This window comes from Cetorhinus maximus, chromosome 28 (assembly GCF_964194155.1).
Source record: "Cetorhinus maximus chromosome 28, sCetMax3.hap1.1, whole genome shotgun sequence".
Taxonomy (NCBI): domain Eukaryota; kingdom Metazoa; phylum Chordata; class Chondrichthyes; order Lamniformes; family Cetorhinidae; genus Cetorhinus; species Cetorhinus maximus.
Window position 1 is genome coordinate 5,054,391 of NC_135906.1, and position 24,789 is coordinate 5,079,179.

At 50.9% G+C, this 24,789-nt stretch overlaps 1 protein-coding gene and 1 pseudogene across 1 annotated transcript in view; one reads left to right on the forward strand and one right to left on the reverse strand.

The window, feature by feature from the left end:
- Positions 1 to 24,789, forward strand: part of LOC144668732 (uncharacterized) — a 434,727-nt gene that overhangs the window by 324,748 nt on the left and 85,190 nt on the right. The gene's annotated exons all lie outside the window — the stretch shown is intronic.
- On the reverse strand, positions 24,308 to 24,485 carry LOC144669073 (U2 spliceosomal RNA; annotated as a pseudogene).

Genomic DNA, 24,789 nt, shown 5'->3' on the forward strand with positions numbered 1-24,789 from the left:
TCAGATGATCGGCCCTGAGATCCGTTCCAACTGTGTGGGTGGACACCCCATGCCAGTGGCACTGAAGGTCACTGTGGCCCTCAACTTCTATGCCCTCCGGTATAGAAGGGGTCAGTGGGTGATCTATGTGGAGTCCCCCAGTCAGCTGTCCACAGTTGTGTCAAGCTGGTGGATGCTCTGTTCAGGCGGGTACTGTACTTTATTCACTACCGTACGGACGAGGCCAGTCAGGCAGAGCGAGCCAGAGGCTTTGCAGTGATTGTTGAGTTCCCCCACGTCCAGGGTGCAATCGACTGCACACGAGTGGCCATCAAGGCACCAGCGGGTGAGCCGGGAGCCTTCGTCAACAGGAAGGGATTCCACTCCATGAACGTGCAGATAGTGTGTGACCATAGGATGCAGATTCTGCAAGTCTGTGCAAGGTACCCAGGAGGCTCCCATGACCCGTACACCCCGAGACTCTCCCAGGCGCCGCAGCTCTTCAGTGCTCCAGCCCGGCTGGATGGATGGCTGCTGGGTGACAAGGGCTATCCCCTCAGAAGGTGGCTCATGACGCCTCTCCGCCATCCAGGAAGAGAGGCTGAGCAGCAGTACAATAGGAGTCATGGCACCACAAGGGCGGTGACAGAGACAACCATCGGTCTTCTCAAGATGCACTTCCGATGCCTGGACCGTCCAGGGGGCACACTCCAGTACCCCCCAGATCGTGTGTCACTGATAGTGGTTGCATGCTGGACTCTCCACAACCTGGCATCGGAAAGGGGGGAATCAGTGGAGGATGATGTTGCCACAGCTGCTCTGGCGGCAGACAGTGAGTCCAGTCGTGAGTCCGAGGACGAACACGGTCAGGAGAACGCTGAAGAGATAGATGCCGACCTGGGCAACCTCCAGGGAAGCAGGGACACTCGGGAGGCTTTGATCTACTGTTCCTTCAGCTCGCCTACCACACATGAACCACCACCACATGGCAGGGCTGGAGGCTCCATACTCAATACCTGAGAGCAACAGTTGCTTGGTCAGCAACATGCACTATGTGCCATTTCAATAAAGCTCAGTGACAAACAGTCACTCATAACATCATGGATTCCCCTTCACCTGCAGAACTAATGAAGCACCCAGAGGCTTGTTGAGAACCAACCCATTTAATGCTTTACAGCTTGGCATACAGAAATTAAACTAAATGAAAATGTGTTCAACACCAGCACCAACTTAACAGGAACTTAAAAGCGGGACAAAAGAAAACGACTAGTGTTAAGCCCGTGTTGTGCATAAAGTGCTTTACATTTACACTGGCGGGTGCTACGTCTTGGTGCTCCCCCCTCGTTGACACTGGCATTGCAGACAGCCTGCTCACTCTGCTGTCCTGTTGGCCTTGATGACCTTGGTGGGCATCCTCTGGCCATGGAGCCTATGCTGTCCCTGCCTGGGAGGGAGTGGCCAGTGCCATGGCTGGCATCTCCCCAGTTGCCGTAGCCTCACCAGACGCCACGGTCACTGGCAGAGGGGTAGAGGAGCTGCTGCTCACGGAGCCTCCCAGAGCGGCCTGAGAGGAGCTCGCAGAGACGACAGGCAGTTGGTGCGCCACCGTCAGGTCACTTTGGACCTCCCTGCTCACCACTGATGGATAGTCGCCTAGCTGGGATACTGGGTACCAATCCATCTCCCACACTGACGGTGACCACCTGAGGTCATTGCCGGTCATTGAGGGCTTGCAGGTCTGAGCGCATCCCCAGGAAGCCCTGGTTGTTCTCCTGGAGGAGCCTCTCCATGAGAGTTGCCACTCTCTCTATGGAGGAGGCAGCGCACTCGGCCATGAGGGTCGTTGCATTGCTCATGCTCCGTATGGACTCCTCCACAACGTAGACCATGGCACGCATTCCCTCATGTATCTCCGTCAGATCCTCCCACACAACCTGCTGGACTTCCAGCATCTGCTGTCTCAGGGACGACACCAGAGGCTCATCAGCAGCCACTGACTGAGCATGTTTCTGGTCCCCAGCCGTCCTCCAACTGCCAGCGCCCTGGACGTGCTCTGCCTCCGCCTACACCTCAAGCGAGTATGAAGTGCCCTCACCGCTGTGCACCGAGTTTCTAGCTGACAATCTTATTCTCACTGAGGTGCTGGTATCTGCGCTGGTGCCTGCCTGGCTGAGAGGGTGTGGCGCTGGTGCCTGCCTGGCTGAGAGGGTGTGGCACTGGTGCCTGCCTGGCTGAGAGGGTGTGGCACTGGTGCCTGCCTGGCTGAGAGGGTGTGGCGCTGGTACGTTCATATCATCTGTGTCTCAGGGGTCAGCGGCGGTCCCTCAGGCTCCTGAGACCGGGCGTGCTCTGGTGAGGCTGAAAGGGAGAACCAGGACATTTGATTAGTTGAAGTAGTTACACTGTTAATGTGCATGCCTGGCACCCGGATCAGGATGCGCTCGTCTTTCCATTATCAATGGGAATCCCATGTTGGAGGCTGAAATCAATACATAGCAGATGACCGAACTCAGTGGCTGCCTGCACCGTTTTTGAATAGGCCGCCGGGTCGCCATTGGACCCGGCAGTCATTGGCCTCCTGCCGCTGCCCGCCCCTTGCTGCAGATATCAGGAGGCACGAATTACGCTGGGCGGGCTGTAATTGGCCCGCCCACGTAAAATCGCGGTGTGCAACCGATGGTTTTAGGGTTCCTGCTTCGATACCAATCTGGGCTACAAATTCCAAATGCCCACCACCCTCTGGGTGACACAGTTATTCCTAATATCCCTTCGAACCCTTCTTCCAAGCATCTTAAATCTGTGCCTCCTGCTAATTGACCTCTCCACTGGGGTAAACAGGGCATCTTGTCCTCTCTATCTCGGCCCCTCATAATTTTGTACACCTCAATTAGGTCACCCCTTAGCCTCCTCTGTTCTAAGGAAAACAACCCCAGCCTACCCGGTCTCTCCTCATAGCTGCAATTTTCATGCCCGGGCAGCATTCTTGTAAATCACCTCTGCACTTTCTCCAGAGCAATTATGTCCTTCCTGTAATCTGGTGACCAGAACTGTGCACAAAATTCCAGCTGTGGCCTAACCAGCGCTATATACAGTTCCCTCATTACATCCCTGCTTTTATATTCAATACCTTGTCAAATAAAAGACAGCATTCCATATGCTTTCTTGAGCACCTTATCCACCTGTCCTGCCACCTTCAGGGACCTCTGGACATGCATTCCAAGGACTCTCAATTCCTCAACCCCTCTCAATATCCTCCCATTTATTGAGTATTCCCTTGCTTTGTTTGCTCTCCCCAAATGCATTACCTCAGACATTTCCGATCGAACCCCATTTGCTACTTTTCTGCGCACTCGGCCAAACCATTGATATCTTCACAATTCATGACATGGACAATTTTTGTGACATGGGCAAATTTCCCAACTATGCCTCCCACATTTAAGTCCAAATCATTAATACACACCACAAACAGCAAGGGGCCCAATACTGAGCCCTGTGGAACACCGCTGGAAAGAGCTTTCCTTTCGCTAAAACATTTGTCGACCATTACCATTCGTTTCTTGTCATTGAGCCAATTTTGGATCCAACCCACCACATTCCCCTGTGTCCCCTGTGGCTTTGACTTTTCTGACCAGTCTGCCATATGGAACTTTGTCAGATACCTTACTAAAATCCATGTAGACAACATTCACTGCACTACCCTCATCAATCCTCGTTATTTACTCAAAAAATTCAGTTAAGTTAATAAGGCACAGCTTTCCCTTAAGAAAACCATGCTGACTGTCCCCGATTAATCTGTGCCTTTCTAATTGACAGTTTTCTCTGTGTCTGAGAATTGATTCTAATAATCTGAATACTACCTAAGTAAGACTGACTGGTCTATAATTATTTGGCCTATCTGTACAATGGCACAACATTCACAGACCTCCAGTGCTCTGGTACCTCGCCTGTATCCAGTGAGGAGTGAAAAATGATTTTTTTGTGCAAAACTGTACTTTCAGATATTTTATGAACATAGAAGATGACAAGACATTTCAAAATGGCCTTCACAAAAAGAGTAATAATATTCAGCTTTTCCTCGCAGATCATGTTGCACTCTGAGGTGCTTCAGTACAATTGTGATACATGTAATATTCACTGCATACATTCAATGTGAGTCACACAGCCTGAAGGGTCAATACGATTCCCAGCACCTCGGTGCACTACGGCTGAAAGGTCTTAGACAGCGACCTTTCCCCTGTGCAGCGGCTGCCCCAAGCTTTAGTGCGTCCCTCAGCACATAGTCCTGGGCGTTGGAATGTGCCAGTCTGCAACACTTGGTCAGGGACAACTCTTTGCGCTGGAAGACCAACAAGTTTCGGGCAGACCAAAGAGCGTCTTTCACTGAGTAGATGATCCTCCAGCTGCAGCTGATGTTTGTCTCGATGTGCGTCCCTGTCCCTGGAATCAGCCCGTAGAGCACAGAGTCCTGTGTCACAGAACTGCTCGGGATGAACCACGGCATAAACCACTGCATCTCTCTCCAGACCTTCTTTGCAAAGGCACAATCTACAAGGAGGTGAACAACGGTCTCTTCCCTACCACAGCCACCTCGAGGGCAACGTGCAGAGAGGGTGAGACTCCTGGTGTGTAGGAAGGAACTGACGGGGAGGACCTTTCTCACCACCCGTTAAGCTATGTCTTTGTGCTTGTTGGAAAGTTCTGGTGATGAGGTATTCTGCCAAATGACTTTGACAGTCTGCTCGGGGAACCATCCCACAGGATCCACCCTCTCCTTTTCCCTCAGGGCCTCTTGGACGTTACTGCCTGGTGGACTTGTGGTCAAAGTTGTTTCTCTGCATAAATCTTTCCACGAGGGACAGGTGGTACGGCACGGTCCAACTACCTGGAACGTTCTGCGGCAGCGTGGCCAGACCCATCCTTCGCAACACCGGGCACAGGTAGAACCTCAGCACATAGTGACACTTGGTGTTTGCGTACCGAGGGTCTACAGACAGCTTGATGCAGCCACACACAAAGGTGGCCATCAGGATGAGGGTGATGTTAAGCACATTTCTTCTAGAGGCTTGTACATCGCGTCCCTGCGAACACAATCCATTTTTGACCTCCAGATAAAGCGGAAGATGGCTCGAGTGATCGCCACCATGCAGGAGTGAGGAATGGGCCAGACCTGCGCCACGTACAGCAACAGCGAGAGTGCCTCACACCTGATGACCAGGTTCTTACCCGCAATGGAGAGGGAGCGTCGCTCCCACATGCCCAGTTTTCTTTCCACCATAGCCACTCGCTCCTTCCAGTTTCTAACGCATGCCCTGGTCCCTCCAAACCATATCCCCAACACCTTCAGGCAGTCTCACCTGGTGACGAACGGGACAAAGGATCGGTCAGCCTAGTTCCCAAAGAACATGGCCTCGCACTTGTCATGATTTACCTTGGCTCCCGAGGCCAGTTTGAACTGATCGCAGATGCTGATTAGTCTGCGCACCGACAGCGGATCCGAGCAGAAGATGGCGACATCGTCCATCTACAGGGAGGCTTTGACCTGAGTGCCTCCACTGCCTGGGATCGTCACTCCTCTTATGCCCTAATTCTTCCTGATGGACTCAGCAAAGGGTTCAGTGTAACATCCGAACAGGACAGGGGAGAGAGAGCAGCCCTGCCTGGCTCCAGATTTAATGGGAAAGCTATCTGATTCCCACCCATTGATTGAAACTGCGCTACTGATGTTAGTGTTGAGCAGTTGGATCCAATTGCAGATTCCCTCCCCAAACCCCATTTTGGAGATCACATCCACCATGTAGGTGTGCGATATTCTGTCAAAGGCCTTCTCCTGATCCAGGCTGATGAGGGAGGTGTCCACACCCCTGTCCTGCACATAGGCAATCGTATCCCTGAGCAGCGCGAGGCTGTCAGAGATCTTCCTGCCCGGCACAGTGCAGGTCTGGTCAGGGTGGATCACCAACGCTAGAGCAGACTTCACCCAATTGTCATTGACGTTGGACAGAATCTTATAATCCATATTCAACAGTGAGATGGGTCGCCAATTTCTAATTTCCTCCCCTTTCCACTTCCACTTGTAGATGAGGGTGTTGCCTTTCCTCATGGATTCTGACATGCTGCCGGCCAGGAGCATACTCTCGTACACTTCCAGCAGGTCTGGGCCCATCCAGTCCCACAGAGCCCAATACAACTCCAACGGCAAGGCGTCGCTTCTGGGAGTTTTACTCTTCTCGAAGGACTCAAGGGCCTTAGTCAGTTCGTCATGAGTTAGCGGTTTGTCCAGGCTCTCCCGTGTACTGTCGTCTAATACCTCTGTGATAGAGGACAGGAAGGACTGGGAGACCGTGCTGTCTGTGGGCTTCATCTCTTGGAGTTCCTCCTTGACATCAACCCCATCGACTGCAGCCGGAGCAGATTCTGCATGTTTCGCTGGAGTCAGGACATTTCCCTCTGTTCCTTTCTCGCTTTCTGGATGAGTACCTTCTTGATATCCTCCTTGATCGCTTCCCACCAGTGTGTCAGGGAATCAAAGAGTGTTTCACAGTTCCCCAGCCTTTGTAATCCTTCTTGAGTTCTCTGGGGTCAGCAGTTTCACGTTCAGCTTCCATGTCCCCCGGCCAAGCCTCTGGTCTTCCTGTAAGTGACATTTGACCGGTAGGAGGCAGTGGTCAGAGAAGAACACTGGCTTGATGTCCGTGGACCTGACTGTGAACGCTCGGGACACAAACAGGAAGTCTATCCTTGAGTGGGTGGACCACTCTGGCCGCGACCAGGTGTATCTCTGCTGCGCTTCATCTGCAGGGTTGCTGAAGACGTTGTGCAGCTTGCCATCCTTTACTATTTCCATCAGGGATCTGGACGTGGTGTCCAGTCTGCTGTCGGCCCTGCCAGATTGTCCAGCTCCATCGATGATGCGGCTGAAGTCACCGCCCAGAATGGCCAGCCTGGAAGTCGCCAGCAGAAGTGGGAGCTGCTGAAGGACAACCAGCCACTCGCTGTTTTGATCCGGGGCATACATGTTAATTAACTAGAGTGGCGCATTCTTGTACAATAATGTCCGCTACGAGGAGGGGCCCGCCCACCACCTCCTCAACCTCGGACATGGTGACATTGCCTCCCTGCAGCTGAATACCCAGGCCGGAGGAACGAGAGTCGTTTCCTCCCGACCAGAGTGATGCCCCTTGGGACCACCATCGTGCCCATTGCCTGTAGGAGCTGAGGTGCAGTATTGCACACTCCTGCAGAAACAACAGGTCAGCTTTGACCTTGGCAAGGTAATCCAAGGTTGCAACACATCGCGTAGCAGATTTAACGCTACACACGTTGATGGACTCAATCTTGATCCCCATTTTAATGCATTTTCTCACTTACCAGTCCTGTTGTTTTTGTCAGTTCCAGTCCTTTGGTTTGCTCCTACAAACCCATAGTGTTTGCAAATTGTCTCGCTTTTGACGGGCTGAGGAAACAGCCCAGAACCGCCCCGTTGGAAATGTTCCGCTCAGGTGACAACGGGGGGTTCGTGCAAGGAGCGAGGTTTGGATTGTTCTCTGCTGGAGAAATCTCTCTGATCCATTCCCCCTCAGGGGCGTTGCTGCTTCCCAGAGATGGGGTGCACTGACAGAACACTGACATCGGGAACACGGTAAATGATTTGCTGCAGGACCGATTAGTTTGTGGAGTTCAAGACGATGCCACAGAGCGCCTTTCACTCACCGAGGTAAACATCGTCTTTAAGCGTACCCAAGGAATCTCCCTCGCCATGGAAAGTGCAGTGAGAGACTGGCAGGCTTTGTACACATACAACATGGCGCTGTTCTTCATGTGGGGCAGGAACCTGCTGCTGAGTGTGGTGTGGAAACCAGACCCACAGCATCGAGGGGAGATGCAATGTCTGCTGTTAAAACCATGAAAAGTCCTTCATCAAAAGAAAGAATTCATCAGCGGCTCCAAGATTAAGTTGTTATAGATGTGGAGGTGACCACGTGCCGGACAGCTGTAAATTCAAGGAGGCAGAATGTCATTATTGCCATAAGAAGGGTCGAAACAGCCCACAAAGCATCAAACCAAGAAGATTGAATTAAAGAATACAGCAGAACCTGAAGCTGCTGACACCGACATCTATTCACTGTGTAATGTAACAGCTGTAAAAACCGAACCTGTGTAATGTAACAGCTGTAAAAACCGAATCCATCACTGTCACAATCCAAGTTAATGAGAAGCCATTAATAATGGAGGTGGATATGGAGGCCTCAACTACAGTGGTGGGAGAGCACACTTTCAGATCCCTGACTAAAGGTAGAAAGTTAGTAAACCTGGAGCAGAGAACCGCTAAATTAAAGATATTGCACTGGAGAATCTATTCAGGTAAAGGGGATCGCCACAGCGCCAGTGTCTTACAGGCAACAGACAGCCCAGCTGCCTGTGATAATAGTGACTGGAGAAGGACCCAGTCTGTTAGGCCGAGACTGGTTACAGAAGATCAAGCTTGACTGGTCTGAGATATTTCACCTGAAAACAGGAGTTCCTGAACTGCTAAGGAAATACGCCATGGTATTTTGGGATTAATCAGGGAAGTTAAAAGCCCACGATATATGTGGATCCACAGGTGACACCACGTTTCTTTAAGACCGGACCTGTGCCTTATGCATTGAAGGAGAAGGCGGATGCAGAACTGTGCCAGTTAGAAAAACTGGGCATCGCCCAAGCTGTCCAATTCTCAGAGTGGGCAGCACTCATAGTTCCAGTGGTTAAGCCTGACCAAACCATAGGAATTGGTGGGAAGTATAAGTTGACAGTGAATAAGGCAGCAAAACCAGACAACTGCCCCATTCCAAGGATAGACCAATTGTATGCAAAGCTGGCTGGAGGCAAGTCCTATACAATAGTGGATATGAGCCAACCATCCAACAATTAGAACTGGATAAATCATCGAGAGAATACATGAGTATTAACACACACACAGGTCTTTATCAAAGAACAAAGAAAAGTACAGCACAGGAACAGGCCCTTTGGCCCTCCAAGCCTGTGCCAATCATATTGCCCGTCAGCTAAAACATTTTGAACTTCCGGGGTCCGTATCCCTCTATTCCCATCCTATTCATGTATTTGTCAAGCTGCCTCTTAAACACCACTATCGTACCTGCTTCCACCACCTCCTCTGGCAGCGAATTCCAGACACTCACTACCCTCTGCGTAGAAAACTTGCCCCACACATCTCCTCTATAGTTTCCTCCTCTCACCTTAAATCTATGTCCCCTAGTAATTGACTCTTTCACCCAGGGAAAAAGCTTCTGACTATCTCCTCTGTCCATGCCACTCATAATTTTGTAAACTTCGATCAAGTCGCCCCTCAATCTCCGTCGCTCTAGTGAGAACAATCCGAGTTTCTCCAACCTCTCCTCATAGCTAATAACCTCCAGACCAGGCAGCATCCTGGTAAACCTCCTCTGCACCCTCTCCAACGCCTCCATATCCTTCTGGTAATGTGGTGACCAGAATTGCAAGCAATATTCCAAGTGTGGCCTAACCAAGGTTCTATACAGCTGCAGCATGACTTTCCAGCTTTTATACTCAATACCCCTGCCGATGAAGGCAAGCATGCCATATGCCTTCCTGACTACCTTATCCACCTGCGTTGCCACTTTCAGTGACCTGTACACCCAGATCCCTCTGCCCGTCGATGCACTAATGGTTCTGCCATTTACTGTGTAATTCCTGCCTGTATTAGACCTTCCAAAATGCATTACCTCGCATTTGTCCGGATTAAACTCCATCTGCCATTTCTCCGCCCAAGTCTCCAACCGATCTATGTCCCGTTGTATCCTTTGACAATCCTCTTCACTATCTGCAACTCCTCCAACCTTGGTCTCGTCTGCAAACTTACTAATTAGTCCAGTTACATTTTCCTCCAAATCATTTATGTATACTACAAACAGCAATGGTCCCAGCACTGATCCCTGTGGAACTCCACTAGTCACAGCTCTCCATTCAGAAAAGCACCCTTCCACTGCTACCCTCTGTCTTCTATGTATATCAGTACAGGTCTTTATCAGCCCTGACAATATTCCGGCAATGCTACTGAAGACTTGTGCTTTAGTAATTGCCACGCCCCTAGCCAAGCTGTTCCAGTACAGCTACAACACTGACATCTACCCGGCTATGTGGAAAATTGCCCGGATTTGTCCTGTACACAAAAAGCAGGAAAAATCCCATCTGGCCAATTACCGCCCCATCAGCCTACTCTTGGTCATCAGTAAAGTGATGGAAGGGGTCATCAACAGTGTTGCCAAGCAGCACTTGCTTAGCAATAACCTGCTCACTGATGCCCAGTTTGGACTCCGCCAGGGTCACTCAGCTCCTGACCTCATTACAGCCTTGGTTCAAACACGGATAAAAGAGCTGAACTCCAGAGGTGAGGTGAGATTGACTGCCCTTGACATCAAGGCTGTTTTTGACTGAGTGTGGCATCAAGGAGCCCTAGCAAAACTGGAGTTAATGGGAATCGGGAGAAAACCTTCCACTGGTTGGAGGCGTACCTAGCACAAAGGAAAATGGTTGTGGTTGTTGGAGGTCAGTCATCTTGGTTCAGGACATCAGTGCAGGAGTTCCTCAGCGTCGTGTCCTCGGCACAACCATCTTCAGCTGCTTCATCAATGACCTTCCTTCCATCATAAGGTCAGAAGTGGGGATGTTTGCTGATGGTTGAAGATACTGAAGCAGTCCATGTCCAAATGCAGCAAGACCTGGACAATATCCAGGCTTGGGCTGACAAGTGGCAAGTAACATTGGTGCCAGACAAGTGTCAGGCAATGACCATCTCCAACAAGAGAGAATCCAACCATCGCCCCTTGACATTCAATGGCATTGCCATCACTGAATCCCCCACTATTAACATCCTGAGGGTGCCATTGACCAGAAACTGAACTGGACTAGCTGTATAAATACTGTGGCTACAAGAGCTGACCACAGGCTAGGAATCCTGTGGAGAGTAACTCACCACCTGACTCCCCGAAGCCTGTCCACCACCTACAAGGCACAAGTCAGGAATGTGATGGAATACTCCCCACTTGCCTGGATGAGTGCAGCTGCCACAACACTCAAAAAGCTCAACACCATCCAGGACAGAGCAGCGCGCTGATTGGCACCCCATCCACAAACATTCGCTCCCTCCACCACCAACGCTCAGTAACAGCAGTGTGTATCATTTACAAGATACACTGCGGGAACTCACCAAGGCTCCTTAGACAGCACCTTCCAAACCCATGACCACTACCATCTAGAAGGACAAGGGCAGCAGATACATGGGAACACCAGCGCCTGGAAGTCCCCCTCCAAATCACGCACCATCCTGATTTGGAAACATATCACCTTTCCTTCGCTGTCGCTGGGTCAAAATCCTGAAACTCCCACTCTAAAAACACTGTGGGTGTACCTACACTACATGGACTGCAGTGGTTCAAGAAGACCAGAGGCTTGGCCGAGGGGCATGGAAGCTGAACCTGCAACTGCTGACCCCAGAGAACATTGAGGAGCTCAAGAGGGATTACAAAGGTTGGAGAACCGTGAAACCCCTCTTTGAGTCCCTGATACACTGGTGGGAAGCGATCAAGGGAAACATCAAGAGGTTTTTCATCCTCAAAGGCACCCAGAAAGCTAGAAAGGAACAGAGGGAAATGTCCCGACTCCAGAAAAGCATGCAGGATCTGCTCCGGCTGCAGTCGATGGGGGTCGATGTCAAGGAGGAACTCCAAGAGGTGAAGAGCCAGCAAGCCTCGCCCTTTGCCTCGGAGGCCTCCAAGATCATCTTCCGGTCCAGAGTCCGTTACATGGAGCAGGATGAGACGTGCTCACGTTTCTTCTTCCAAAAGGTACACTCTGTGATCAGCAGCCCGAAGGAAGAAGACGGCTCAGTAAAGTCATCGCCCTCCGACATTTTGAGGATCAGCAAATCCTTTTATTCCGGATTGTATGACGTGAAGCCCACGGACAGCACGGCCTCCCAGTCCTTCCTGTCCTCTATCACGGAGGTCTTAGACGACAGTACACGGGAGAGCCTGGACAAACCGCTAATTCCTGATGAACTGACTAAGGCCCTTGAGTCCTTGGAGAAGAGTAAAACTCCCGGAAGCGACGGCTAGCCGGCGGAGTAGTATTCGGCTCTGTGGGACTTGATCGGCCCAGACCTGCTAGGAGTGTACGATAGTATGCTCCTGGCCGGTAGTATGTCAGAATCCATGAGGAAAGGCATCATCACCCTCATCTACAAGCACAAGGGGGGAAGGGGAGGAAATTAGAAATTGGCGACCCATTTCACTGTTGAATGTGGACTATAAGATTCTGTCCAAGGTCATCGCCAATCGGGTCAAATCCGCTCTGGAATTGGTGATCCACCCTGACCAGACCTGCACTGTGCCGGGCAGGAAGATCTCTGACTACCTCGCGCTGCTCAGGGATACGATTGCCTATGTGCAGGACAGGGGTGTGGACACCTGCCTCATCAGCTTGGATCAGGAGAAGGCCTTTGACAGATTATCGCACACCTACATGGTGGATGTGCTCTCCAAAATGGGGTTTGGGGAGGGAATTTGCAATTGGATCCAACTGCTCTACACTAACATTACTAGCGCACTCTCAGTCAATGGGTGGGAATCTGATAGCTTTCCGATTAAATCTGGAGTCAGGCAGGGCTGTCCTCTCTCCCCTGTCCTGTTCGTGTGTTGCATAGTACCCTTTTCTGAGTCCATCAGGAAGGATCCGGGCATAAGAGGAGTGACGATCCCAGGCAGTGGAGGCACTCAGGTCAAAGCCTCCCTGTACATGGACGACGTCGCCGTCTTCTGCTCGGATCCGCTGTCGGTGCGCAGACTGATCCACATCTGCGACCAGTTCGAACTGGCCTCGGGTACCAAGGTAAATCGTGGCAAGAGTGAGGCCATGTTCTTTGGGAACTGGGCTGACCGATCCTTTGTCCCCTTCACTGTCAGGGCTGACGGCCTGAAGGTGCTGGGGATATGGTTCGGAGGGACCAGGGCATGCGTTAGAAACTGGAAGGAGCGAGTGTCTATGGTGAAAAGGAAACTGGGCATGTGGGAGCGAAGCTCCCTCTCCAATGCGGGTAAGAACCTGGTCATCAGGTGTGAGGCACTCTCGCTGTTGCTGTACGTGGCGCAGGTCTAGCCCATTCCACTCTCCTGCGTGGTGGCGATCACTCGAGCCATCTTCCGCTTTATCTGGAGGTCAAAAATGGATCGTGTCCGCATGGACGCGATGTACAAGCCTCTAGATAAAGGGGGAAAAAACGTGCCCAACATCGCCCTCAGACCGATGGCCACCTTTGTGTGGCTGCATCAAGCGGTGTGTAGTCCCTCAGTATACAAACACCAAGTGTCACTATGTGCTGAGGTTCTACCTGTCCCCGGTGTTGCGAAGGATGGGTCTGGCCACGCTGCCGCTGAACGCTCCAAGTAGTTGGACCGTGCCGTACCACCTGTCCCTGGTGGAAAAATTTATGCAGAAAAACACCTTTGACCACAAGTCCATCAGGCAGTGGTCAGCACGTAACGTCTTAGAGGCCCTGAGGGAAAAGGAGAGGGTGGATCCTGTGGGATGGTTCCCCGAGCAGACTGTCAAAGTCATTTGGCAGAATGCCTCATCGCCAGAACTTTCCAACAAGCACCAAGACGTAGCTTGGCTGGTGGTGAGAAAGGCCCTCCCCGTCAGATCCTTCCTACACGTCAGGAGTCTCACCCCCTCTGCACGTTGCCCTCGAGGTGGCTGTGGTGGGGAAGAGACCGTTGTTCACCTCCTTGTGGATTGTGCCTTTGCAAAGAAGGTCTAGAGAGAGATGCAGTGGTTTCTGTCGAGGTTCATCCCGAGCAGTTCTGTGACACAGGACTCTGTGCTCTACGGGCTGTTCCCAGGGACACACACCGAGACAAACATCAACTGCAGCTGGAGGATCATCAACTCGGTGAAAGACGCGCTTTGGTCTGCCCGAAACTTGTTGGTCTTCCAGCGCAAAGAGTTGTCCCCGACCGAGTGTTGCGGACTGGCACAATCCAAAGTCCAGGACTACGTGCTGAGGGACGCACTAAAGCTTGGGGCAGTTGCCGCAAAGGCGCAATGGGGAAGGGCCGCTGTCTAAGACCTTTCTACCACAGCGCACCGAGGGGCTGGGAACTGTTTAAATCCCCTCGGCCTGTACAGCTCAAAATGAAAGGCTGTAAATGATTGTAATATTGTTTGTACTGATGCACCTGGTGATACATTTTGTAAAAGTTGAACCGGATTGTACCCTTGTAATGGTGTTTTTGAAATGGTTTGGAATGTGGTTGAAGATATTTTATGAATAAAGTTTATTTTTGCAAAAAAAAAAGTGTAGTAAAGGAACCACTTGAATATTGTATCTGGACTCCGAGTGTTGAAATTTTGTCCCAGAGTATTCCTCGGACCTTTCAATTGGTGCTGCGAGCAGGGCCCGAAGGATGCAGGACACCGACGGGGAAATGGGATGAGTCACAGTGTGAATTCATTTTTATTCATACTAAATCCGACTCCGTCCCGATCCAGGAAGTGTCAGGCACCCCGCGTATCAGAAACCTGGGCTCCAGGCAATAGTTCAAGGGGTGGTAAGGGTGGGGTAGTTTGCTTGTCTTATAGATTGTTATAATTACATCCGGTATTAGCCGCAAGTAACGAGTTCGGTCAGAAAGGATCCAGGGTAAGAACCGTACCGCTGACAACAACTATACCCCGACCGTCTTACCCAGAGATGGCCAGTGGTGACAAACTCGAGTGGGGACCAGAGGGATCCTTGACACAGCATTGAGCTGACAAAAATAAGAAATCGATAGGCAAAATGAGAAAGAACAATTGGAACCCATTTGACTCACCCGCTGATCAGAGAAAATGGTGGGATAATCAGAAAAAAGACAAAGATGATGAAGCCTGGATCCTAATGTTAAGACAACACATAGAGTTAAGTAAGAAAGTAAATCGAATGTTGGCCAACAAATCCCAAAATGAAGAGCTGGTCCAGGCAAAAAATCTCATGTCAGTTTCGGCAGCTTTACCACAGCCACCAGTAGCTGCACAATACGCAGATAATATAGATTGGAACGGGCTGGTGGAACAGGCGGCAGGATATGAGGAACAACGGGAAGCGGGTTGGGAATCACCACCACCATAACCCGTGGCCCCAATTAAGATAGAGCTTGTGCCCCCGGTGCCCGGACAACCAGGCAGACCAGGCACAGCAGCAAGCTGATTTCCGAGCCTTTAGAGCAGAAATGGCACAAGACTTAGGGCAAGCCCCATAAAACAAGAAAAGGGCGAGAGTGCCCATGAATATGGCAATCGGAAGTTTGAGGCATATTGTAACTACGGGGGTGTAGGTGCTGCGCTGAACCGAGACGATGTACAGTTTATGCAATTGTACAAGGATGGCCTTAGCCTGGCCCACCAGGCAATCCTAGACACCGGGCCCGGGCCCACCAGGCGATCCTAGACACCGGGCCCGGGCCCACCAGGCCATCCTAGACACTGGGCCCACCAGGCCATCCTAGACACCGGGCCCGGGCCCACCAGGCCATCCTAGACACCAGGCCCGGGCCCACCAGGCCATCCTAGACACCGGGCCCGGGCCCACCAGTCAATCCTAGACACCGGGCTAGTAGACAAGAACACATATGATCGAGGAAGATGGGCCACCGGGGTAGATAACCACATAGGGAAAACTAAGATAAAGGTGTCGGCAGTGAGATTACAAACCCCACTGAAATGGTGGCCACTGCAGCAGCCGTTCCTAAACCCGAGGTGTGCTTTAATTGTAAAAACCCGAACATAAAATATTTACAGTGTTAGATGTAGCCAATGGATTTTGGTCGATACCACTGGACCAGGAATCCCAAGATAAATTCGCTTTCACAGTGGGAGGGAGACGGTGTACATGGGCGAGGCTCCCACAGGGATTCCACAACAGCCCCAACATCCTCCATCGGGTCACGAGTGAGAAGCTGAGTCCGTGCGACGTAGAGTCTAACAACAGTACAATCTTATAATATGCAGATGATATCCTAATAGCGTCAGAATCGGAAAGGGGCCACATCGGAGCTCTCCTGATAGTCATAAGGACACTGAAAAATGCTGGATTTAAGATAAACCCCTTTATGAGTTGCTGACCGGGAGGGCGATGCGCTTGCCAGAGGGCAGAGCCACCGGAAGTGAGGATATGGGACCCATCAGAGATAAAATTAAAAACGATATTAAGCAATTGGATGGACAGCTAAAGGAATTACAACAGGAAGTGAAGGACCAACAGGCTATCAGGGATTTAGAAGAGAGGACAAAAGGGGGACTCCCGTCACCACCGGCTGAGGTCGGAGACATGGTGTTTGTTCATATCACCCCTAGCCAACCAGTTTTTGCCCCAAAATGGACTGGACCGTACGGAATTATTCACGTGCCTGCGTCGGTATGAAGGGAAAAGCTAGGTGGAAACACTGGTCGCAACTGAAAAGGTATGATGTAAGTAAGAAAGACTAAATTACCAGGCAGCGGGGGGAAAACGGGCAACGAGCAGTCCGTACTGTGTAGGCCAAGTGGTTTAGGATTCATTCCCGATCTGGAGGACTGGCCATCTGAAAGACAAAAGGGGGAATCCTCAACTACGGGGAGGGTCACCGTGGGCTGTGCACAAGGAGGGACGTAAAGGAGAAAGCTGCCTCTTATATCCAACCTAAACCCTGGTGATCACCAGCAGTGTGCTTCATTACAGAAATAACAATAACCGGGTAACCTCCACGCCAAGATGGAAAAAAGCTGGGTGTCCATGATCATTACCAGGGCCCTGGCTATCGCAGCCACCGGCATACAGAATGTAAACCGTGAAGCAGTGGCCGGTATGGGCTTATACTACAAGAATGTCAGCGACGGATATTGCGTGAAAGGAGGTGTGAATGTCACAACGGAAAGGTCAATGCTCTTCAAGTGTGGCACCGGGCTTACGCAACTATCCATTGGAATGAGCGATGGTGAGAGCCTCGGGCAGAGCTCGCATTCGGGAACGGAACTCCGATGGAAAAATGAGGGCCCACTATGCTTCCAGATCAGCGATGGTTCGGACGGACCCTGGACATGTGTGAAGGGGGCACAGGTCCAGATACAGTGTGTGAGAGATTTTTCACAATTTACCTTCACACCCCAGGACAACAACAACTGGGGTCACTGTCCCGGGGAGGAGGACTTGGGAATGACAGATACCTGGCATTGGATCTTGAGGGCCAAACACGGAGAGTTGACTGCAACGGCGGACCCCCGGACCGACACCACCCCGCTATCACAGGACACGACAAGAGACTATCTTGCCCAGACATGACCCTTGGGCCACAGAATGAACTGGTACTGTATATGGACGGTGAACTCTTGTATGATAATGTTAAACATGAAATTGTACAGGTAATTGTGAACCTGGCAGGTATGCAACTGCCTGAGTATTGCAGTAACCAAGCGCCCCTACGAAAACTGTACAAATTACTGAGTAAGGCTGTGATTAATCAGCCGGCCGACGCCACGGGTGCCACTAGATTCAGGGGACATCCTGCTTTCCACCGCCAGGAGAGAGAGTTAGTTAACAATGTACTGACAGGGGTGAACACAGGGACTTCCCTGGTAAACTCTCTCGACATTCAAGGAATCAACTCCGAGGTCACGAATCTTAAAGGGATCATGAGGCAGCTTGCTCATGAGAGTAGCGAGGGGTGGTGAAACGGCAGCGGCCGTAGGGGGCAAGAGTGTGGCATCTGTATTGGAAAGCGTACACGTTATAGAGACCCATGCTAAAGCCACCAGCCAATTAACAGAAAGGGAGGAACGACAAGAGGGCAGCACCCAAAAAAGTCAGCTTACGGCCGGTGGATGATCGGGCAATTAAGACACAATCTGGGCCATATCCAAAGGGGGGAGGTACTGGGCTGGATCAACAGTGCCCGGTAGTGGGGGATGGCCAAGAACCCAGGCGTCATCGATGCATGTACATTGAAAGGAGTGACCAGGGTGTATGCGGTGATTCAGAAGTGCACCTCAAACCAAATGAACGTGATAGGTATGGGCAATCCCCTCAGTCACAGCAGACACGGGCCCACACCCTCAGTACCAAGTGGAGAACATTGGGTTAATCCGAGACAATGACTCCCTCCGGTACTACCCCATAGATATGCATGCCATACGCAAGAATGAGGGCATACACGGGGTATCACTGAGTGGGTGCAGGAGGAAAGGTAGCCTCACAATTTGCTCCCAACCAGTTGGAACGGGGGTGGTGCTGGACAAATGTGGGTACAACCGAACGGAGGGTTGTATATTAGAAATTACCCACAGAGGAAACCATCACACCCGCTCAGGATACAAGGGAACCCCGGCTCCCAGTTAGTATCGGACACGCGTGAATAATGTACGTCCAACAAAGGGATCAGGTCTCAGTCAACCAGGGGGTCATTGTGCTGTGGCCTTTGTCTAATTAATACCATTAAGTTACTGATAATAAAAGATATATAAACTGTGCTCATTTGAACCTCGGTGGAGAAGTGCCTGGATTGCCCAGTGTTTGCTCCCCGCATGCGTAATAAAGGAACCACTTGAATATTGCATCTGGACTCCGAGTGTTGAACTTTTGTACCAGAGTATTCCTCGGTTCTTTCAACGTGTTGGTGGATTGAGCAGACAAGTGGCAGATGAAGTTCAATGTACAGAAGTGTGAGGTGATCCATTTTGGCAGGAAGAATATGGTGAGACAGCATAAAATAAAGGAAGAGCCTCTAAAAGAGGTGCACAAACAGAGGGAACTCAGACGTACATAGGCCATTGAAGATGGCAGGACGTGTTGAGAGCAGTTAATAAAGCAGATAGTATCTTAGGCTTTATTAATAGGGGCATTGAGTACAAGAGTAAGGAGGTCATGTTGAACTCGTATAAGACACTAATTAGGCCTCATCTGGAATACTGCGTCCAGTTCTGGGCGCCATACTTGAGGAAGGATGTGAAGACATTGGAGAGGGTACAGAGGAGATTCACAAGAATGATTCCCGGGATGAAGAACTGTAGCTATGAGGATAGATTGGAGAGGATGGGACTGTTTTCCTTGGAGAAAAGAAGGCTGTGAGGAGAGTTGGTGGAGGTATTCAAGATCCTGAGAGATATGGACAAGGTAAATCGTGAGAAACTGTTTCCACTCAAGTGAACATCAAGGACTAGAGGGCACAGATTCAAAATAATTGGCAAAAGGAGTAAATGTGATGTGAGGAAAGATTAATTCACCCAGAGGGTGGTTGGAGTCTGGAACAAAATTCCTGAGAGGGTGCTGGAGGCAGATTCGATCGAGGTATTCAGAAGGGAATTGGATCGTTACCTGAAAAGACAGAATGTGCAAGGTTACGGGGATGAGGCAGGGGAGTAGGACTAGGTGGAAGGCTCTTTCAGAGACCCAGTGCAGACTTGATAGGCCGAATGGCCTCCTTCCACACTGTAAAAAATTCTGTGACATCACAAAGCAGTATCAAGATTTTGTGATTTAGAGATAGATCATGAAATCGGAAATGATCAAAACAAAGGGCGTACATTTATTGTGAGCTGTACAGCCCGAGGGGCTCTAAACAGTTCCCAGTCCCTCGGTACACTGTGGCAGAAGGGTCTTAGACAGCGACCCTTCCCCATTGCGCCTTTGCGGCAGCTGCCCCAAGCTTTAGTGCGTCCCTCAGCACGTAGTCCTCGGCCTTGGAATGTGCCAGTCCGCAACACTCGGTCGGGGACAACTCTTTGTGCTGGAAGACCAACAAGTTTCGGGCAGACCAAAGAGCGTCTTTCACCGAGTTGATGATCCTCCAGCTGCAGTTGATGTTTGTCTCGGTGTGTGTCCCTGGGAACAGCCCGTAGAGCACAGAGTCCTGTGTCACAGAACTGCTCGGGATGAACCTCGACAGAAACCACTGCATCTCTCTCCAGACTTTCTTTGCAAAGGCACAATCCACAAGGAGGTGGACAACGGTCTCTTCCCCACCACAGCCACCTCGAGGGCAACGTGCAGAGGGGGTGAGCTTCCTGGCGTGTAGGAAGGATCTGACGGGGAGGGCCTTTCTCACCACCAGCCAAGCTACGTCTTGGTGCTTGTTGGAAAGTTCTGGCGATGAGGCATTCTGCCAAATGACTTTGACAGTCTGCTCGGGGAACCATCCCACAGGGTCCACCCTCTCCTTATCCCTCAGGGCCTCTAGGACGTTACGTGCTGACCACTGCCTGATGGACTTGTGGTCAAAGGTGTTTTTCTGCATCAATTTTTCCACCAGGGACAGGTGGTAGGGCACGGTCCAACTACTTGGAGCGTTCCGCGGCAGCGTGGCCAGACCCATCCTTCGCAACACCGGGGACAGGTAGAACCTCAGCACGTAGTGACACTTGGTGTTTGCGTACTGAGGGTCTACGCACCGCTTGATGCAGCCGCACACAAAGGTGGCCATCAGTATGAGGGCGATGTTGGGCACGTTTATTCCCCCTTTATCTAGAGGCTTATACAGCGCGTCCCTGCGGACACGATCCATTTTCGACCTCCAGATAAAGGGGAAGATGGCTCGGGTGATCGCCATCGCGCAGCAGTCTGGAATGGGCCAGACCTGCGCCATGTACAGCAACAGCGAGAGTGCCTCACACCTGATGACCAGGTTCTTACCCGCAACGGAGAGGAAGCGTCGCTCCCAGATTCCCAGTTTCCTTTTCACCATAGACACTGGATCCTTCCAGTTTCTAACGCATACCCCGGTCCCTCTGAACCATATCCCCAGCACCTTCAGGCCGTCAGCACTGACGGTGAAGGGGACAAAGGATCGGTCAGCCCAGTTCCCAAAGAACAGGGCCTCGCTCTTCCCACGATTTACCTTGGCTCCCGAGTCCAGTTCGAACTGGTCGCAGATGTGGATCAGTCTGCACACCGACAGCGGATCAGAACAGAAGACGGCGACATCGTCCATGTACAGGGAGGCTTTGATCTGAGTGCCTCCACTGCCTGGGATCGTAACTCCTCTAATGCCCGGATCCTTCCTGATGGACTCAGCAAAGAACAGGCGAGAGAGGACAGCCCTGCCTGACTCCAGATTTAATTGGAAAGCTATCTGATTCCCACCCATTGATTGAGACTGCGCTACTGATGTTAGTGTAGAGTAGGATCCAACTGGATCCAATTGCGAATTCCCTCCCCAAACCCCATTTTGAGAGCACATCCACCATGTAGGTGTGCGATATTCTGTCAAAGGCTTTCTCCTAATCCAGGCTGATGAGGCAGGTATCCACACCCCTGTCCTGTACATAGGCAATCGTATCACTGAGCAGCGCCAGGCTGTCAGAGATCTTCCTGCCCGGCACAGTGCAGGTCTGGTCAGGGTGTATCACCAATTCCAGAGCGGATTTGACCCGCTTGGCGATGACCTTGGACAGAATCTTATAGTCCACATTCAACAGTGAAATGGGTCGCCAATTTCTAATTTCCTCCCTTTCTTCCTTGTGCTTGTACATGAGGGTGATGATGCCTTTCCTCATGGATTCTGACATACTGCCGGCCAGGAGCATACTCTCGTACACTCCTAGCAGGTCTGGGCCGATTAAGTCCCACAGAGCCGAATATAACTCCACCGGCAAGCCGTCGCTTCTGGGGAGATTTACTCTTCTCGAAGGACTCAAGGGCCTAAGTCAGTTCGTCAGGAGTTCGCGGTTTGTCCAGCCTCTCCCGTGTACTGTCGCCTAAGACCTCCGTGATAGAGGACAAGGAGGACTGGGAGGCCGTGCTGTCCGTCGGCTTCACGTCATAAAATCCGGCATAAAAGGATTTGCTGATCCTCAAAATGTCGGACTGCGCTGACTTTACTGATCTGTCTTCTTCATTCAGGCTGCTGATCACAGAGCTCTCTCTCTGTTCCTTTTGGAAGAAGAAACGTGAGCACGTCTCATCCTGCTCCACGGAGCGGACTCTGGAACGGAAGATGATCTTGGAGGCCTCCGAGGCAAAGTGCGAGGCTTGCTGGCTCTTCACCTCTTGGAGTTCTTCCTTGACATCGACCCCCACCGACTGCAGCCGGAGCAGATTCTGCATGTTTTTCTGGAGTCGGGACATTTCCCTCTCTTCCTTTCTAGCTTTCTGGATGCTTTTGAGGATGAAAAACCTCTTGGTGTTTCCCTTGATCGCTTCCCACCAGTGTGTCAGGGACTCAAAGAGGGGTTTCATGGTTCTCCAACCTTCATAAGCCCTCTTGAGCTCCTCAATGTTCTCTGGGGTCAGCAGTTGCACGAATAGCTTCCATGCCCCCCTGCCCACCCTCAGGTCCTTCTCCAAGTGGCAGTCCGCCAGTAGGAGGCAGTGGTCAGAGAAGAACACCGGCTTGACCTCGGTGGATCTGACTGTGAATGCACGGGACACAAAGAGGAAGTCTATCCTGGAACGAATGGACCCGTCTGGCCGCGACCAGGTGTATCTACGCTGCGCTCCGTCTGCAGGGTTGCTGAAGACGTCGTGCAGCTTGGCATCCTTAACTGTTTCCATCAGGGATCTGGACGTAGCGTCCAATCTGCTGCCGGCCCTGCCGGATCGTCCAGCCGCATCGATGATGCAGTTGAAGTCACCGCCCAGAATGACCGGCCTGGAGGTCGCCAGCAGCAGTGGGAGCTGCTGAAAAACCTCCAGCCGCTCAGCTCCTTGTGACGGGCCATACACGTTAATTAACCGGAGTGGAGCGTTCTTGTACATTACGTCTGCTACGAGGAGTCGCCCGCCCACCACCTCCTTGACCTCGGAGACGGTGATGTTGCCTCCCCGCAGCAGAATACCCAGGCCGGAGGAACGAGAGTCATTTCCGCCCGACCAGATCGATGGCCCATGGGACCACCACCGTGACCATTGCCTGTAGGAGCTGAACTGGATAACCTCACTTATCCACGTTAAACTCCATCTGCCAAATTTTGGCCCATTCACCTAACCTGTCCATATCCATTTGTAAATTTCTCATTTCTTCACTGCAACTTACTTTCCCACCTATTTTGGTGTCATCTGCAAATTTAGCTATGGTACCTTCTACTCCTGAATCCAAGTAAATAGTTGGGGCCCAAGGACCGAACCCTGTGGCACCCCACTAGTTTCAGCTTGCCATCCACAAAAGACCCATTTATCCTGACTCTCTGCTTTCTGTTGGTTAGCCAAAGCTCTATCCAAGCAAATATATTACCCTTAGCTGCGTGTGATCTTATCTTGTGTATTAATCTTTTGTGCGGCACCTTATCAAATGCCTTCTGGAAGTCCAGACATACTACATCTACAGGATCGCCATTATCCACTTTGCTTGTCACATCTTCAAAGAACTCTAGCAATTTAGTCAAACACGATTTAGTCTTCATAAAGCCATGCTGACTCTGATGGATTGCATTTTGACTTGCATTTTAGGAGGGTAGTGAAGGCATTGGAGAGAGTGCAGAAGAGGTTTACGAGTTTGGTTCCAGGGGCGAGGAAGTTGAGTTATGAAGTAAGATTGGAGAAGTTGGGACTGTATTCCTTGGGGAAAAGAAGTCTGAGAGGAGACTTGATAGAGGTATTGAAAATCATGAGGTATCTGGAGAGAGTAGATAGGGAGAAACTGCTTGCACCGATGAAAGGATCGAGAAGGAGCGGGCACAGGTTTAAAGTAACTAGCAGAAGAAGCAAAAGTGATAGGAGCAGCGAGTGGTCAGGGTCTGGAATGCACCGCCTGATAGCGTGGCGGAGGCAGGTTCAACTGAAGAGGGAATGAGATGATTATTTGAAAAGAAAGCATGTGCTGGGTTACGTGGAGAAGGCAGGAGAATGGCACGAAGTGAAATGTTCATTGGGAGAGCTGGTGCAGTCACGACGGGCGGAATGGGCTCCTTGTGCAGTGTAAGGATTGTGTGAACGTGGATGTAGACGTTTCCGAGTAGCTGTGTAAAGTGTGTGAGCTTTGAGGTGTGAGTTTTGACTGTTGCTGTATCAGCAGCAGCAGCAGCAGCGGGCGGGAGCGGCAGCAGAGAGCTGGTTGAAAATGTTGTGAGGCGAAAGGTGCAGCTGAGAGAGTGTTTGAGAGGTGTATTTGCAAGTGAAAGAGGTAGAGTGTTTGTGAGATGAGAGTGGTGTCTGTGAGCGTTGGGTGAGCGTGCGTGTTTTTTGTGTGTAGATGGTGCGGGTGAGTGAGAAAGAAAGAAAGTTGTGTTTTGAAAGATGTGCATGTTGAAAAGTAAAGAAAGCAGATGTTTGTAAGAAAACTATTTTTAGCATTGAAAATCCCCTGGAAAGGGGTGGTGCACCATTCCCAGAGATACTGCAATACCGGGTCGATGCGTGGAGTGGACGGAGCAAGCCCCTATTCCATCTCCCTGCTCCAAAAATCAATTTAATATATGGTCCCCAGATAAGGGACGTATCAGATATTAAACTGATAAGAACAGATTTTTTTTTTTTTTTGTAAAAATATACTTTATTCATAAAAAATCTTCAATCACATTCAAAACCATTTCAAAAACAACATTACAAGGGTACAATCCAGGTTAAACTTTTACAAAATGTATCACCAGGTGCATCAGTACAAACAATATTACAATCATTTACAGCCTTTCATTTTGATCTGTACAGCCCGAGGGGCTCTAAACAGTTCCCAGTCTCTCGGTGCGCTGTGGCAGAAAGGTCTTAGACAGCGACCCTTCCCCATTGCGCCTTTGCGGCAGCTGCCCCAAGCTTTAGTGCGTCCCTCAGCACGTAGTCCTGGACTTTGGATTGTG